Source organism: Equus przewalskii, chromosome 5, assembly GCF_037783145.1.
Source record: "Equus przewalskii isolate Varuska chromosome 5, EquPr2, whole genome shotgun sequence".
Lineage (NCBI taxonomy): Eukaryota > Metazoa > Chordata > Mammalia > Perissodactyla > Equidae > Equus > Equus przewalskii.
The window spans coordinates 7,805,106-7,821,661 of record NC_091835.1 but is presented as its reverse complement, the minus strand read 5'-3'; the positions used below and the strand labels follow the sequence as shown (position 1 = coordinate 7,821,661).

Genomic DNA, 16,556 nt, shown 5'->3' with positions numbered 1-16,556 from the left:
AAGACAGAAATTTGCCTAATGAATAAAAAAACAAGGGACTCATTTTAGACCCAAAGGCACAAATAGGTTGAAAGAATGGAAAAAGAGGGGCTGGCCCAGTGGTACAGTGGTTAAGTGTGCATGTTCCGCTTCAGTGGCCCAGGGATTGCTGGTTTGGGTCCCAGGTGTGGACCTACGCACCGCTTGTCAAGCCATGCTGTGGCAGGTGTCCCACATAAAATAGAGGAAGATGGGCATGGATGTTAGCTCAGGACCAGTCTTCCTCAGCAAAAAGAGGAGGCTTGGTGGCAGATGTTAGCTCAGGGCTAATCTACCTCAAAAAAAAAAAAAAAAGGAAAAAGATATTCTATGAAAATGGTAACCAAAAGAGAGCTGAGGTGGCTATATTGACATCAGTAAAAATAGATTTTAGTTAAAAGTTGTTACAAGAGATAAAGAACGACATTATATACTTATAAAAGGGTCAATTCATTAAGAAGATATAACAATTATGAATATATACACACCAAACAACAGAGCCCCAAAGTATATGAAGCAAATACTGACAGAACTGAAGGGAGAAATAGACGGTCTACAATAATAGTTGGAGTTGGACATCAAAATCCCACTTTCAATAGTGAATTGAACATCTAGACAGCAGCAGATCAATAAGGAAGTAGAGAACTTGAAGAACACTATTAACCAACTAAACCTAACACGCATATATAGAACACCCCACCCAACAACAGCAAAACATACATTCTTCTCAAGTGTACGTGGAACATTCTCTAGGATAAGCATATGTTAGGCCATAGAAAAATCTCAATACATTCTAAAAGATTGAAATCGTACAAAATATTTCCTCCAACCACTAGAGAATGAAGCTAGAAATCAGTAACAGAGGAAAACTGGAAAATTCATGAATGCATGGAAATTGAACAACACACTCTTTAACAATGAATACATCAAAGAAGAAATCACTAGGGAACTTAGAAAATACTTTGAGAAGAAAGGAAATGAAAATACAATATACCAAAACTTATGGGATGCAGTGAAAGCAGTGCTTGGAGGGAACTTTATAGTGGCAAATGCCTCCATTAAAAAAGCAGAAAGGTCTCAAATCAACACCTTAACTTTATACCTTTGGGAACTAGAAAAAGAAGAGTGAACTAAATCCAAAGCTGGCAAAGGGAAGGAAATGAGAAAGTTTAGAGCATTGGCAAATGAAATAGAGAACAGAAAGACATTAGAGAGAACCAATGAAGCCAAAAGAATTGTTCTTTTCTATGAAAAGATCAACAAAATTGACAAACTTCTAGCTCGACTGACTAAGAAAAAGAAGAGAGAAGATACAAATAACTAAAATCAGAAATTAAAATGGGGGACCTTAAAGAAATTAAAAGGATTATAAGAGAGGCTGGCCCCATGTCTGAGTGATTAAGTTCATGTGCTCTGCTTCAGTGGCTCAGGGTTTTGCTGGTTGGATTGTGGGCTCGAACCTAGCACCGCTCATCAAGCCATGCTGAGACAGTCCCACATAGCAGAGCCAGAAGGACCTACAACTAGAATATACAACGATGTACTGGGGGGGCTTTGGGGAGAAGAAGGAAAAAAAAAAAAGAAGATTGGCAAGAGATGTTAGCTCAGGTGCCTATCTTAAAAAATAAAAAAGGATTATAAGAAAATATTATTAACAATTGTATGCCAACAAATTAGATAATACAAATGAAGTGAACAAATTCTTAGAAACACACAAATTACCAAAACTCACTCAAGAAGAAATAGAAAATATCAACAGATTTTAAAAAAGTGAAGATATTGAATCAGTAGTCAAAAACCTTCCAAGAAAGAAAAGTCCAGGACCAGATGGCTACACTAGTGAATTCTGCCAAACATTTACAGAAGAATTATTACCAACCCCACTTAAACTCTTCCAAGTAAAAATAGAGGAAGGAAAACTTCCTAACACATTCTGTGAAGCCAGCATCGCCCTGACATCAAAGCCAGACAAAGATAACACAAGCAAAGCAAACTACAGACCAGTATCTTTTATGAATATGGATAGAAAAATCCTCAACAAAATACTAGCAAACCAAACCCAACAATATATTAAAAGGATTATATATCATGATCAAGTGGCATTTATCCCAGGAATGCAGAGTGGTTCAACTAAGAAAATCAATCAATGTAATACACCACATTAATAGAATGAAGGAAAAGGAAAAAGAACATCTCAATAGGTGCACAAAGGGCATTTGACAAAATTCAACTCCTTTTCATGATAAAAATATTCAGAAAATTTGGAATAAAAGGGAACTTCCTTACAATGATAATGCACATTCACAAAAAAACCCCGCAACTAACATCATACTCAGTGGTGAAAGACTAAAAGCTTTGCCCCTCAGATAAGGAACAAGAAAAAGATGTTTGGTTTCACCACTTCTATTCAGCATTGTGCTGGGAGTCCTAGCCAGAGCGATTAGGCAATAAAAATAAGTAAAAGCATCCAAATTGGAAAATGAGAATGAAACTATCTCTATTTGCAGATGACATGATTCTATATTTTTAAAAATCCCATAGAATCTGCACCAAAAAAGCCTACTAGAGCTAATAAATGAATTCAGCAAAGTTTTAGGGTGTAAGATTAATACACAAAAACCAGTTATGTTTCTATACACCAGCAATGAGCAGTCTGCAAAGGAAATTAAGAGAACAATTCTACTTACAATAGCATCTAAAAAATAAATTACCTAGAAATAAGTATAACCAAAGAGCTGAAAAATTTGTACGCTAAAATCTATAAAACACTGCTAAAAGAAATTAAAGACGACCTAAATCAATGGAAAGGCAGTCCATGTTCATGAATTGGAAAACAATATTGTTAAGATGGCTATATTCCCCAAAGGAATCTACAGATTGAGTGCAATCCCTGTCACAATTCCAGTGGCCTTTTTTGCAGAAATGGAAAAGCCAATTCTCAAGTTTATAGGGAACTGCAAGGGGCCCACAATAGCCAAAGTAATATTTAAAAAGGAAAACAAAATTGGAGAACTCACACTCTCTAGGTTCAAAACTTACTACAAAGCTACAGCAATCAAAACAGTGTGGTGCTGGCATAAAGACAGAGAGGCATACACCAATGTAATAGAATTGAGAGTCCAGCAATAAACCCAGTATCTACGGCCAATTGACCTTTGATGAGGGTGCCAAGCCCATTCAACGGGGGAAAGAAGAGTCTCTCTTTAACAAATCGTGCTGGGACAATTGGATAACCACATGCAGAAGAATGAAGCTGTACCCTTACCTCCTTCCAGATACAAAAATTAATTCCAGCTGGCTCAGCAACCCGAATATAAATGCCGACACTATAAAACTATTAGAAGAAAACTTAGGTGTAAAATCTTGATGACCTCAGATTTGGCAATGGATTCTTAGACTTGACACCAAAAGCACAAGCAACCAAAGAAAAAATAAACTGTTCTTCATCAAAATTAAATAAAACTTGTGATAGACACACGCAAGCTGTACCTCCAAACCTGAGATGAGTCAGCCAAGAGCTGTCATTACGTGGAGTCAGCTGAAAGTCTGAATATGAGTAATGGGTTGGGTGGTGCTATTTACAGGAAATCGATGATTTATTTCATTATTTAAATTTTACGTGGTTTAATGTGCCTCCCCAAAAGTTATCTGTTTTGGAAGATCACATGTATTGAACCTCTTATTTTGGCATTAAAAAGTGAGGCACACTACTTTTATTGATAACCAATTTCTCATCTCTGTAGAGTAAATGTTGGGTTGAAGGCATGCCAAATTCCTCGCTTGCCAGGAGTGCTCTCATGTCTTGGCCCAGTTCTGCCGGGAGGGGCAAATGCGACTGGGGAGATCAGAGGGCTATGCTCTTTGTCTGGGTGGGAGAGGATGATAGTTTGCTCTGGGTGGAGTTGTGGAGATGGAGAGAACTGGATGATTTCAAAAATTATTCCAGTGAGGCAGTCAAAACATTCTGGTGATGCCACATTAACAAAATGAGGAATAAAAACTGCATGATCATCTCACTAGAGACAGAGAAAGCATTTGACAAGATCCAACAGCCATTTGTGATAAGAACTCTTAACAAAATGGGGATAGAAGGAAATTACCTCAATGTGAGAAAGGCCATATAGAACAAACCCACAGCCAACGTTATAGTCAATGGGGAAAAACTGAAAGCCATCCCTCTGAGAACAGGAACAAGACAAGGGTGCCACTGTCACCACTCTTATTCAACATTGTACTGGAGGTTTTGCCCAGAGCAATTAGGCAAGAAAAATGAATCCAAATAGGAAATGAAAAAGTGAAACTCTGCTTTTTTGCAGATCACATAATCTTTTTTTTTGCCTTGAGGAAGATTAGCCCTGAGCTCACATCTGCTGTCAATCCTCCTCTTTTTTTTTTTTCTGTTGCTGAGGAAGATTGGTCCTGAGCTAACATCTGCACCCATCTTCCTCTATTTTATATGTGGGATGCCTGTCATATATAAGGAGTGTGTAGATCCGTGCCCAGGATCCGAACCAGCAAACCCCGGTCCTGAGAAGAGGAGCTCTTAACCACTTAAGTCCACTAAGTAAACTTAACCACTATGCCACTGGGCTGGCCCTGACATGATCTTATATATAGAGAACCCTAAAGAATCCATTGGAAGACTACTAGAAATAATCAACAACTACAGTAAAGTTGCAGGGTACAAAATCAACTTACAAGAATCAGTTGAATTTCCATACTACAATAACTAACTAGCAGAAAGAGAACTCAAGAACATAATCCCATTTACAATTGCAGCAAAAAGAATAAAATACCTAGGAATAAATTTAACCAAGGAGGTGAAAGACCTATACAATGAAAACTATAGGACCTTATTGAAAGGAATAGATCATGACAGACAGAAATGGAAAGATATTCCATGCACATAGATCGGAAGAATAAACATAGTTAAAATGTCCATACTACCCAAATCAATCTACACATTCAGTGCAATGCCAATCAGAATCCCAATGACATCCTTCACAGAAGTAGAACAAAGAATCCTAAAATTCATACGGGGCAACAAAAGACCCTGAATAGCTAGGGCGATCGTAAGAAAGAAGAACAAAGCTGGAGGCATCACAATGCCTCACTTCAGAATGTACTACAAAGCTACAGTAATCAAAACAGCATGGTACTGGTACAAAGACAGGCATACAGATCAAAGGAACAGAATTGAAAGCCCAGAAAGAAACCCACACATCTATGGACAGCTAATCTTCAACAAAGGAGCCAAGAACATGCAATGGAGAAAAGACAGTCTCTTCGATAAATGGTGTTGGGAAAACTGGGCAGCCACACACAAAAAGATGAAAGTAGACCATTATCTTACACCATACACAAAAATAAACTCAAGATGGATCAAAGACTAGAAGGTAAGACCTGAAACCATAAAACTTCTGGAAGAAAATATAAGTAGTACACTCTTTGACACTGATCTTCAAAGGATCTTATTGAATACCATGTCTTCTCAGACAAAGGGAATAAAAGAAAAAATAAACAAATGGGACTTCATCTGATTAAGGAGCTTCTGCAAGGCAAAGGAATCCAAAATCACAACAAAAAGACAACCCACCAACTGGGAGAAAGTAATTGCAAATCATTTATCTGGCAAGAGATTAGTCTCCATTATAGATAAAGAACTCACACAACTGAACAATAAGAAAACAAACAGCCCAATCAAAAAATGGGCAGAGGAGATGAACAGATATTTCTCCAAAGAAGACATACAGATGGCCAATAGGCACATGAAAAGATACTCAACATCACTAATCATGAGAGAAATGCAAATCAAAACTACCCTAAGATATGACCTTACACCCATTAGAAAGGCTATAATCACCAAGACAAAAAACAACAAATGTTGGAGAGGGTGTGGAGAAAAGGGAACCCTCATACACTGCTGTTGGGAATACAAACAGGTGCAGCTACTGTGGAAAACACTATGGAGATTTCTCAAAAAACTAAAAATAGAACTACCATATGACCCAGCTATCCCACTACTGGGTATTTATCCAAAGAACTTAAAATCAACAATTCAAAGTGACTCATGCAACCCTGTGTTCATTGCAGCACTATTCACAATAGCTAAGACATGGAAGCAACCCAAGTGCCCATTGACCCATGATTGGATAAAGAAGATATGGTGTATATACACAATGGAATACTACTATTCAGCCCTAAAAAAAGACAAAATCGTCCCACTTGCAACAACATGGATGGATCTTGAGGGTATTATGTTAACTGAAATAAGCCAGACAGAGAAAGACAAACACTGCATGATTTCACTCATATGTGGAAGATAAACAAACACAGGGACAAAGAGAGCACTTCAGTGGTTACCAGGAAAAGGGGACTTGGGGGAGGGCACAGGGGATGTAGGGGGGCACCTATATGGTGACAGACAAGTAATAACATACAACTGAAATTTCACAATGTTGTAAATTATTATGAACTCAAAAAAAAAGTTCTGGTGATGGACTGGGTAGGTACTACATTAGTTTTCTATGCTGAGGAACAAATTACCACAAAATCAGCAATCTAAAATAACACCAACTTATTATCTCACAGTTTCCGTGGATCGGGAGTGTGGGCACAGCTTGACCGGGTCCTTGGTGCAGGGTCTTACCAGACTTCAATCTGGGTGCTGACTGGGGCTGTGGTTTCATCAGAGGCCCAAGTGGGGAAAGATCTGCTTCCAAGCTGCCTCAGGTTGTTGGCAGAATTCATCTCCTTGCAGTGGTTGCACTGAGGTCCCCATTTTCTTTCTGGCTGTTGGAGCACCGCCCCCCCCCCCGACCCCACCGCCGCCAAGGTTTTTAACAAGTAGGACAGCTTACTTCTTCAAAGCCAGCAAGAGAGTCTCTCTCACTTCAACCTGCAGGATGGACTCTTATAACCTAATGTAATCCCAGGCATGACATCCCGTCACCCTTGCAATATAACTCAACCTAAACATGGGGCTGACATCCTTCACTTTGGCTCTGCCTCAAGGGGAGGGGATGGCAAACTCCAGTGAGATTATGACTCATTGGAGGGGAATCCCTTTAGAGTGTGTCCCCCACAGGTGGGATATGGGAAAGTGAAGTGCCAGCTATAATGTTTAGATTTCCGGCTTGAGCAGGTGTGTGGAAATTCCGCCATTTATTGAGACAGAGAACATGGAGGAGGATGTTGCTTGAGGGAAAATCATGAGCTCAGGCGTTGACATGTCAAGTTAAGCTGCTCAAGGGCATGAACCACGCCTATTCTGTTCTTCACTCTTTATCCAGTGCCTAGTGTAGTTCCTGCCACATTGTGGGTGCTCAGTAGAATGAATGAATGAATGAAGTCTGAGACATCCAAGTGGAGATAGTGAGGAGGTCAATATCTCCTGGAGGCCAACAGCGAGGTCTTGACTGAACACCCATTTTCAGAAGTCGTCGGTGTTTGTACAGTGATTAACACGCTGCCTTGGGCGAGCCTGCCTAGGCAAGAGGGTATTGGGAGGAGAGCAAGGATGTCAGGACTGAGTGTTGGGACCCCCAACATTGAGAGGTTGGGCTGGAGAGGAAACACTGGCCAAAGACACCAAGAAAGGGCAGACACAAGAGTGGGGTGCCGAATGCTGCTGGGAAGTTGAGACGGGACTGGGAGGTGCCCATGGGAGAAATGGTTGTGGTGGAGTGGCGGGGCTCAGGGGCCAACCTGAGGGGCTGAGGAGCAGGCAGGAGGTGGGGAGAGGGAGGGCAAATGGAAAAGTCTTTCTAGAAGTCTGGCTGGAGGGACTGAGTACTAATAGGAGAGAGATGAGTCATCCACCATTGAGATCATCCAGCTTCTGACTTCAAGAGAGGGCAGCCCAAGGCAGGTGCTGGGGCACGCAGGACTGCATCAGCCTTCTTGGTCTGGGGGAGAGAGCATACCTTCTCTGCCTGTCTCACGGTCTGCTTGTATACTTCTTTCTCTGTCATGTTTTTATTATAGTCAAGCTGACATATTTCTTTAAGAATGCTAAGAATGGAGAATATGCTCAAGAGGGCTCCTTCCTCCCCGCTTCTCTCCTTCTGTCCCCTGCCTTCTCCCTCCTCCCAAATAATTCTGTCCAGGACTTATTTCCTTCCTTCCTCCCTCCCTCCCTTAGTATAGAAGAGACTTGAGCAGTTTTCATTGCCGACAAGTAGGCTGCAAGAAAGAAGAAGTTGAAGATAAAGAAAGCGAAGATGATAATTAATAGTGTGAGGCTTCTGAGGAAATGGCGGGGAGATGGACTCTAGGGCACAGGATTGGCTTTGGGGTGGCCACGGGACAGCATGAGTGACAGAGGAAGGCGTGGGGCGGTCCCAGTGATAGTTTGGTGTCAGGACGTCGAAGGGAGGTTCCCAGAGCTCAGGTCCCGTTGTCTTTTGTGTCCACCCCAATGCCCGCCCGAGACACCATCTTCTACATAATAAGCTGTTAGTATTTGTTGGAGGAAAGAGTACGTGAAGCAATCCTTTGAAGGACAGCATAAATAGCATACTTCTTAATTTTTCAAAATGAAATCCTTATCAACCTTAGATCTCATAGATGTAACAAAAGCTCCCTGTAAAAAATTTAAGTAATGTAGAAAATTTCCCTTGAAATTCTACCCCACGGAGATAACAACTGTTAATGGCGTCTACCTTGCCAGTGGGTTACATATTAAACAAGAGAGGATCACCTTAGGAGCGGACTGTGTGGGTTGTTTTTCTCGCTTTAACATTGTATCCTTTGCGTCAATATGTAAAGATCGCCCTGTCTTTCACAACACCTGCCTGGTATCCATAACACCTCTGAGTTCGCATACACTCATTTAACAAAAACCCTTTGATGATCTAGGTTGTTTGTAATTTTTCAATACAATGACCATTCTTGTTCATACAACTTTGCACAACTGCACCATTATTTTCTTAAAATAAATTTAGAGGAGGGCAGCACGCATGTACATTTAAAATTTCCATACCCATCTCCAAATTACCTTCCAGCAGGCTGCACCAATTTCAGCTTCCATCAACAGAATGCAAAGGTGCCTGTTTCCCCAGAGCCTTGCCAACAACTGGCTATTGCAAATCTTTCTAATCCTGTCAATCTAAGTGAAAAATGAGATCTCATTTTCATTTGCTTATCTGTAATTATTAGTGAGGTTGAACATTTGAATATGAATTTAGGCCATTTGCCTGTCTTGTATGCGTGCTTCTTTATGCCTTTGACTCATTTTGTATTAGGCTTGTAATTATCTTATTTATTTCTAAATAATCCATGGTTTAATAATATTGCTCTTTCTCCATCGTGTTGCGAACATCTTTTCCATTTTGTCCTTTGGCTTTTAGCTATGTTGTTGGTTTGCTTTGCCATACAGAGATTTTACATTTTTGTGTCAAATTTCTCAATCTTTTCCTTTATGGTTTTTGTCGTTGGCATAGTAATGAGAAAGCAGATTGTCACATTAAAATTGTTAAAAAATTCTTCAGTTTTCTCTGTTGCTTTGTAGTTTAACTTTTTTCATTAAAATTGTATCCTTTTCTGCTTCTTTTTGATTAGATGGTCAATATGTGATTACAAGCTAGTCACGACCTTAGAAATCAGGACTGTTACCTGATGAAGGTGTGTTCCTTCAGACTTTTAATGCGTTTACACTCATATGTTCGCATGGAGATTCACTCACACTTGTTTAACATAAATGGTGTCATTCTATACATGTTACTTGCAACCTGCTTTGTCTTTGAACATTGGTTAAACATTTCCTGGTCAGTACCTATGGACTGACCTCTTTCTTTTCTGCCGGCTGCGTGAGAGCCTGTTGGATTAATGTACCATCATTATGTTCGTCTTCAATCCATCTGAATTTTGTGAGAGTAAAGTGAATTACGGATATAACTTACTTTTTCCCCAATAATTTTCCAACTCTCTTGACACCATGTGTTGAACAGCCCATCTTTCCTCTACTGACTTGAAATGTTAATTCACCATTGAATGAACACGAGATCGACCGTGTTGGGAGATGGACGTAGTGACGTGCTGAGGAGCGTATGAAGGCGTGCCCTTCTTCTGCTGTACCAGCAGTACCAGCTGCTCTGGCATTCCTATTTCTTCCCTGGCGTTGTAGCTTGCTCTGCACAGACATAAAGGATTGACCAATATTCCCTCAATGTTTCATGTCCAGGCACACAGAAATCTTGATTTTGAAATGAGACCATTTCATCATCATCAGCAGCAGCAGCAGCAGCATCCTCATCCTTTATAAGGTCGTGGTAGCCCTGCCAGTTATCTCCCTCTCCCTTGAGTTCCTGGAGCTGTGTGTGGCCTTAGGTACCAGGTGGCTCAGGGAAGACCCTGATCAGGAAAGTTCCCTCCTGGGAATCTGGACTAGGAATATCAGAGACAGAAACAACTGGTTTTGGCTTTGCTTTTGCAAAGCGCTCCAGTGGTAGAAACGAGATGATCTGGGGTGGTCCTTCGTGAATCTGTTTTAATTTAATTGAATTCAATTTTAAAAATTGTTATTCTTTTTCACTTACATTGTAAAGGATACGAATGGACAGCAGATGAACAGTGTGTCTGGAAGGGTCCTGGAAGCTCCCTGCGGAGCTGGGGTGCACCACCCTCCCAGCAGGCGAATGTACTCAGCAATTCGGAAACCTGTTGTCATTTTAATCCTTGCATATTTATATTGATGGGTATCAGAATAAATAAAACTCACACGTGAGAGCCAAAGGCTAAAGTGGGTCTTTAAGTTAACAAAAGGGAAGCAACTCTAAGAAGAGCCCTGTACTTGAGTAGACGTGGCAAAAATGCTCAGGTGGTTTGAGGATGATTGAAGTTTGGGAAATCCTAAATTAGACAATAATATTATTAGTCAAGAGTGCCCTCAGCTGCGAGGAACACAAACCTCACTCAAAGTGCCTGAAAAACCCAGAAGTGAAGTTTTTTTGGTTTTGTTATTTTACACGCAATGTCCACTAATGTTGTTTCAGGGGCTCAGTGATGTCCAAGGGTGAAAGAGCTCTTTGTGAGGCCGGTGGCCTTTTCCTCATGGTCCCATGATGGCTGCTGCAGCTCTGGCTATCACAGCCAAAAAGAAGAAAAAGAAGAGGTGGCACCAGGCAGCATCTTTGGCTTTTGTCTGGAAAAGCAAGAGTTGTCCCAGATTTCCCAGCAGTCTTCTCCTTAAGCCTCACTAGCCCAGATTACATGCATGGCCACTGCCGGGTGGAAAGGAGGCTAGGAAGGCAGACCACAGATTGTTGTAATTGGCTCAGACCATCCCCATCAAACTGAAGTCCTCTTATCGAGGAAGGAAGGGGAATGGGTAGTGGATAGACAACTGCAGTGTCTGCCATGTGGGAATGTGTGGACCCGCAGGGAGAAGCAGAGACAGGAGACCAGATGGCCCCAGAGAGAACGCTGAGGTGGGAGCAATGACAGGCTTTCTGCTCCGATCCCTGAGTGACAAACTGTGCTTCACTGCCTGTTCTCGCGAGTTGGGGAGATTGCCTGTTGTATCGTTTCCATGAACACGGCTTTGACTTGAGCTAGTGGGAGTGGGTTTCTACTCTTTACAGCCCGGAACAGAGACTTTAAGGTGTATCTTCTCGTGTGTTCTTTTTGTTTGTTTGTTTGCAGGGGAAGATTTGCCCTAAGATAACATCTGCCGGTCTTCCTTCTCCCCTCCCCCCTACCCTGCAAAAGCCCCAGGACATAGTTGTGTACAGTTGTAAGTTCTTCTGGCTATTCTCTGTGAGCTGCTGCCACAGCATGGCTACTGACAGACGAGTGGTGTGGTTCTGCGCCCAAGAACTGAACCCCAGCCGCTGAAGCAGAGCGTGCCAAACTTAACCACTAGGCCATGAGGGCTGGCTCTCATTTGTTCTTTATAGCAGTTATTATTATCCATATTTTACACAAGAGGGAAAAGAAGCTCTGAGAGATTATGTTGCCCAACTTCATGTGATTCTAACCCAGGTTTTCCGAGGACTAGCTTATTCTTTGTGCCATCTTTAGGAGGACCATTCTTAAAGGGCAAGTGTTTATTCCCTAAACAGCGTCCAGAGGACAAAGGGATAAATGCATGAGAGACGGCATTTCCTCTGAGGACTGCCGATGTCACCCGTCGGCTCTGTCCCCGATGGAAGGCGGGAGGCAGGAGGCAGCTTGGCTCTGTCAGGCATTGGAGTTCCGGAGTCCTAGCGGGTGTTTAGGTTTCTGCTTGTCTATCTCCGAGCTTGATGCGTGTAATTTATTGTGCTGATTCCACGTGGTTGGAAGATGTACCTGAGGCATTCAAGTTACAGATCTGTGTGAGCAGCAGAGGAAAAAATAAGCGTGTTTGGGAGCTGTCGCCCTCCCCCTCCTCATGCCATAGTCTCTCCCTCCGTGACCTCGGCCAGCGGTGACTTTTGCCGCCGCCAAGACAGCGCCGGCTCTCAGGGCGTTGATTCATCCCGGTCCAGCAGAAGTCCTTGTCTCCTCTCCCTGAGCCTGACCTTTCTCCTGCATTCCCTGTCTTGGTAAATGGTGCGGCCGTCTACACAGCCATGCCAGGCAGTCATCGCCCACATTATGTAGATTCTCTCTCCTACGTCACGCTGTAATACGCCTCTCCCCTTCCCCGAGTTCTCAGTTCAGGCGTTCCTTCCCCTCAGAGGATGGAAGCTGCGATCTCCTGTTTTCCTGACTCAGGGTTTTCCAAGGTGGTTGGGAAACCTGGGGTGCTGGTTAGTCATCTAGATTCCCAGGCCCTTCCCCTAGACTCTGATCTGATAGGCCTGGGGCGGGGCCTGGAATCATATGCTTAACAAGTGCCCCGGGCAGTTTTTGCCAGCAAGGGGAGCCCTGGTCCCTAGCTGGTCTTCCTGCCTCAGGCCTCTCTCCTGTCACTCTAACTCTGCTCCGCTGCAGAAGTACCTTCCTAAAACGTGCCAGTGGCTCTTTGTCAGCAGCACAAAACCCAAACTCTATAGCATGACAAACAGGGTGTGAGTGGCCACCGTCTCGTTCTCCAGTCTCATTTCCTGCCTTCCCTGGGCTCTGATAATACAAACTGTTTGCCAAATCTGAGAATCCCATTGCTTTTTTATTGCTCAGTGCCTTTGCATATGTTGTTCTTTCTGCCTGGACAGCCCTCCTTCCCCACGTCTACCTGGAAAACTCCTATTCATCCTGCAAGGCCCAACTCAAGCGATCCCTCTTCCCCAAAGCTTGGCCACCCTTGGAGCTTGAGCATATGTTTACTACTGCAGTTACCTCATTGACTTCTCTATGGCAGCAACTCTGCTTAGCCCACAGGTACAAGTAGCATTTGTAGTAGCAGGAGGTGCTTATTAAAATGCTTGTTGAATAAAGACGGCTTTTTCTATGTGAGAGGAAATTTAGTGAAAGCAAATAGCTCAATTTCCAGGAAAATAATGTTCCTGTTCTTTCCCCTGTGAGTACAAACTCTATAGAGTTTCTTACTGTGAAAATCAGTCATCACTCTATCTGTTGACATTTACAAAGTCAATATATTAAACTGTGTATTGATAATCAACATTTATCTGGTGCCCACTGGGTACTAGAAACTTTGCATTCACCATTTCACTTCATTCTACAGATGAGGAAACTGAGGCACAGAGGTGAATTAATTGGCCCAACATCACAAAGCCGGTAAGTGGTGGGATTGGTACAATGCTATTCTGCCTCCTCCAGAGATTTATTTAACAACCTGTAGGATGTGCCGTGTGTGCCCAGGATAAGATATCCCTGTACCGAAGGGTGCAGGTAACGTAAATGAGTGAAGCAGTGTGGGCACGAGGCAATAAGGAGGGGTAGGAAGTGTGGCAAACTGGAGGGTGTAAACCTTATTTAAAGGAGTCAGCCAAGACTGAGTGCCAGCTGATCCCCCTCCCCAACATTTTATCATGAAAAACTTCAAACATGCAGCAACGTTGAAAGAATCTTACCGTGTACGCCTGTATACTTACTACTTAGATTCTACCATGAACATTTACTTGCTTTATCTCCTATCTATCCATCTAGCCGTCCCTATATTCTTAATCCATTTTATTTTTTGATGTGTTTCAAAGTAAATTGCAGACCTCAGTACACTTCTCCCTAAATACATCAGTATGTACAGCATTAACTAGATATGAATATTTGTTAATAGTTTTTTCTTTTGATGTGAAATTTATATGCAATGAAATGCATAAATCTTCTCTTTTTTTTTAAGATTGGCACCTGAGCTAACAACTGTTGCCGATTTTTTTTTTTCGCTTTTTCTCCACAAATCCCCCCAGCACATAGTTGTATATTTTAGTTGCAGGTCCTTCTAGTTGTGGCATACGGGATGCCACCTCAATGTGGCCTGAAGAGCGGTGCCATGTCTGCACCCAGGATCCAAACCTGCAAAACTCTGGGCTGCTGACGTGGAGTGCACGAACTTAACCACTCGGCCACAGGGCCGGCCCTGAAATGCACAAATCTTAAGTGAATATTCACTAAGTTTTGACCAATACACGCTCCTGTATCATCCCAATTCCCATCAATATAGGAAAGATTACCAGCATCCCTGAAAATCCCCTCATGTTGCTCCCCGGTTTGTCTCTGCTTCCAACCCCCTGAGTAACCACTGTTCTTGTCATTTTCCATCACGGTTAGTTTTGTCTCTTCTAGAACTTCATAGAAGTGGAATCACACAGAATGTGCTCTTTTGTGTAAGAATTCTTTCACTGAGCATAACGTTTTAAAGATATATCCATGTTGTTGAGTATATCAGTAGTTCATTCCCTTTTTTCCCCCCTCTTAGCTGAGGAAGATTCGCCCTGAGCCAATCTGTGTCAATCTTCCTCCATTTTGTATGTGAGTTGCTGCCAAGCATGGCCGCCAATGAATGGTGTAGGTCTGCGCCCAGGATCTAAACCCAGGCTGCTGAAGTAGAACACACCAAACTTAACCACTAGGTCATGGGGCTGGCCCATTTCATTTCTCTTTATTACTGAAGTATTTATTACTGAAGTATAGTATTACTGAAGTATTCCACTGTATGAACACGCCACAGTTTGTTTATCCATCCTTCTGTGGGTGGACACCTGGGCTGTTTCTAGCTTTTGGCTCTTAGGGATAAAGCTATTAATATTTTTGTACAAATATTTTCGTGAACATATATTTTCACATCTCTTGGGTATATTCTTAGGAGTAGAATTGCTGGGTCATAGAGTAGGAGTATGTCTAGTTTTGTAAGAAACCACCAGACCTTTTGCCAAAGGGGTTGTTCCTCTTACATTCCCACCAACAGTGCACGCGGGTTCCAGTTAATCCACATCCTCCCCAGCGCTGGTGTTACTGTTTTTTATTTTGGGTCATTCTGGTGATGGTGTAGGGGTATTTCCATCGTGGTTCTCGTTTGCATTTCCCTGATGACCAAGGACGTTGACCACTTCTTCTTGTACGTATTGGCCATCTGTATATCTTCTTTTGTGAAGTGTCTGTTCAAATCTTTTGCCCATTTTTGGGGAATTGTCTTTTATTATTTCTTATTCTTGTTGGAGTTCTTTGTATATCCCGGATGCCAATCCTTTGTCAGATATATGTTTTGCAAGTATTTTGTTCTAGGTTGAGATTAATCTATTACGTTTTGTAAGGGTATCTTTTTGATGAGCAGACATTTTTAATTCTGATGAAGTCTAATTTCTCAAAAAGTTTTAATGGTTATTGCTTTCTTTGATCTAAGAAAGTTTTGCTTACCGCCCAAGTCATGAAGATATTCATCCAAGTTTTCCTCTAAAAGCTTTACAGTTTTAGCTTTTACATTTAGGCCTATGATTCATCTCAAAAAAATGTTTGGGTATGATGTGGGGTCAAGATTCATGTTTTTCCCATTCCTAGTTGTTCCAGTACCCTTTCGTTGATAAAATTTTTGTTTCCCCATTTGACTGGGTTGGCACTTTTGTTGAAAATCAAATGACGGCGTGAGTGTCACTCTCTTCCTAGGATCTCTCTTCTGTACAGACTTGAGCCAATTTTTTGCCATGGGCTCAGTATTGCCAGATCTTCCAAATTTTAGAAGACAGCATAGAAACCCAGATTGTTTTAAACGAGGAAAAGTCAAAACTTTAAAAAAGTTGAAAACCAATTCCAGTTTAAATGAACAAATTACAAAGAAACCAACCTGTGCAGCCAAGGTAACTGACCTGCAGGCGCTGGGGTGGGTGATGCTGGCCCTGGGAGAGGGGTTTCGGCAGGAAGCTGGAGGGATGCACGTGCAAGTCAAGGGCCTTATTTTAAGTGAAAGAAGATGGGACTATTCCCGGGGCGAGGAGGTGGGTCTCAATAGTCAAAACCAGGCAGGGAGAATTCACTGGCAGGGCGAGACGAAAACCCAGAGCGTGCGCTTCCCTTGGTGCCTGGGGGAGCTGGGGTATTTGGAATTGCATCTGGAAATGGTACAGGCAGAGGGGGCCGAGTGGGGGATGAGGAGTGGCCAAGAGGCCCTGGATGGCAGTGGAGGGACTGAGAGCGTGGGGATCTAGGCAGATCAGTGACAG

The 16,556-nt window shown here is 42.3% G+C and overlaps 1 protein-coding gene across 2 annotated transcripts in view; it reads left to right on the top strand.

Annotated features, from left to right (window-relative positions):
* Nucleotides 1-16,556, top strand: part of LOC103564146 (C-X-C chemokine receptor type 2-like) — a 38,858-nt gene that overhangs the window by 9,650 nt on the left and 12,652 nt on the right. The window contains exon 2 of one of the 2 annotated variants that reach the window (XM_070619893.1): nt 13,628-13,680. The exons of the other annotated variant lie outside the window; for it this stretch is intronic. The gene's annotated coding sequence lies outside the window, so the exon portion shown is untranslated. The remainder of the gene's footprint in view (nt 1-13,627; nt 13,681-16,556) is intronic. 2 annotated transcript variants of the gene reach the window in all.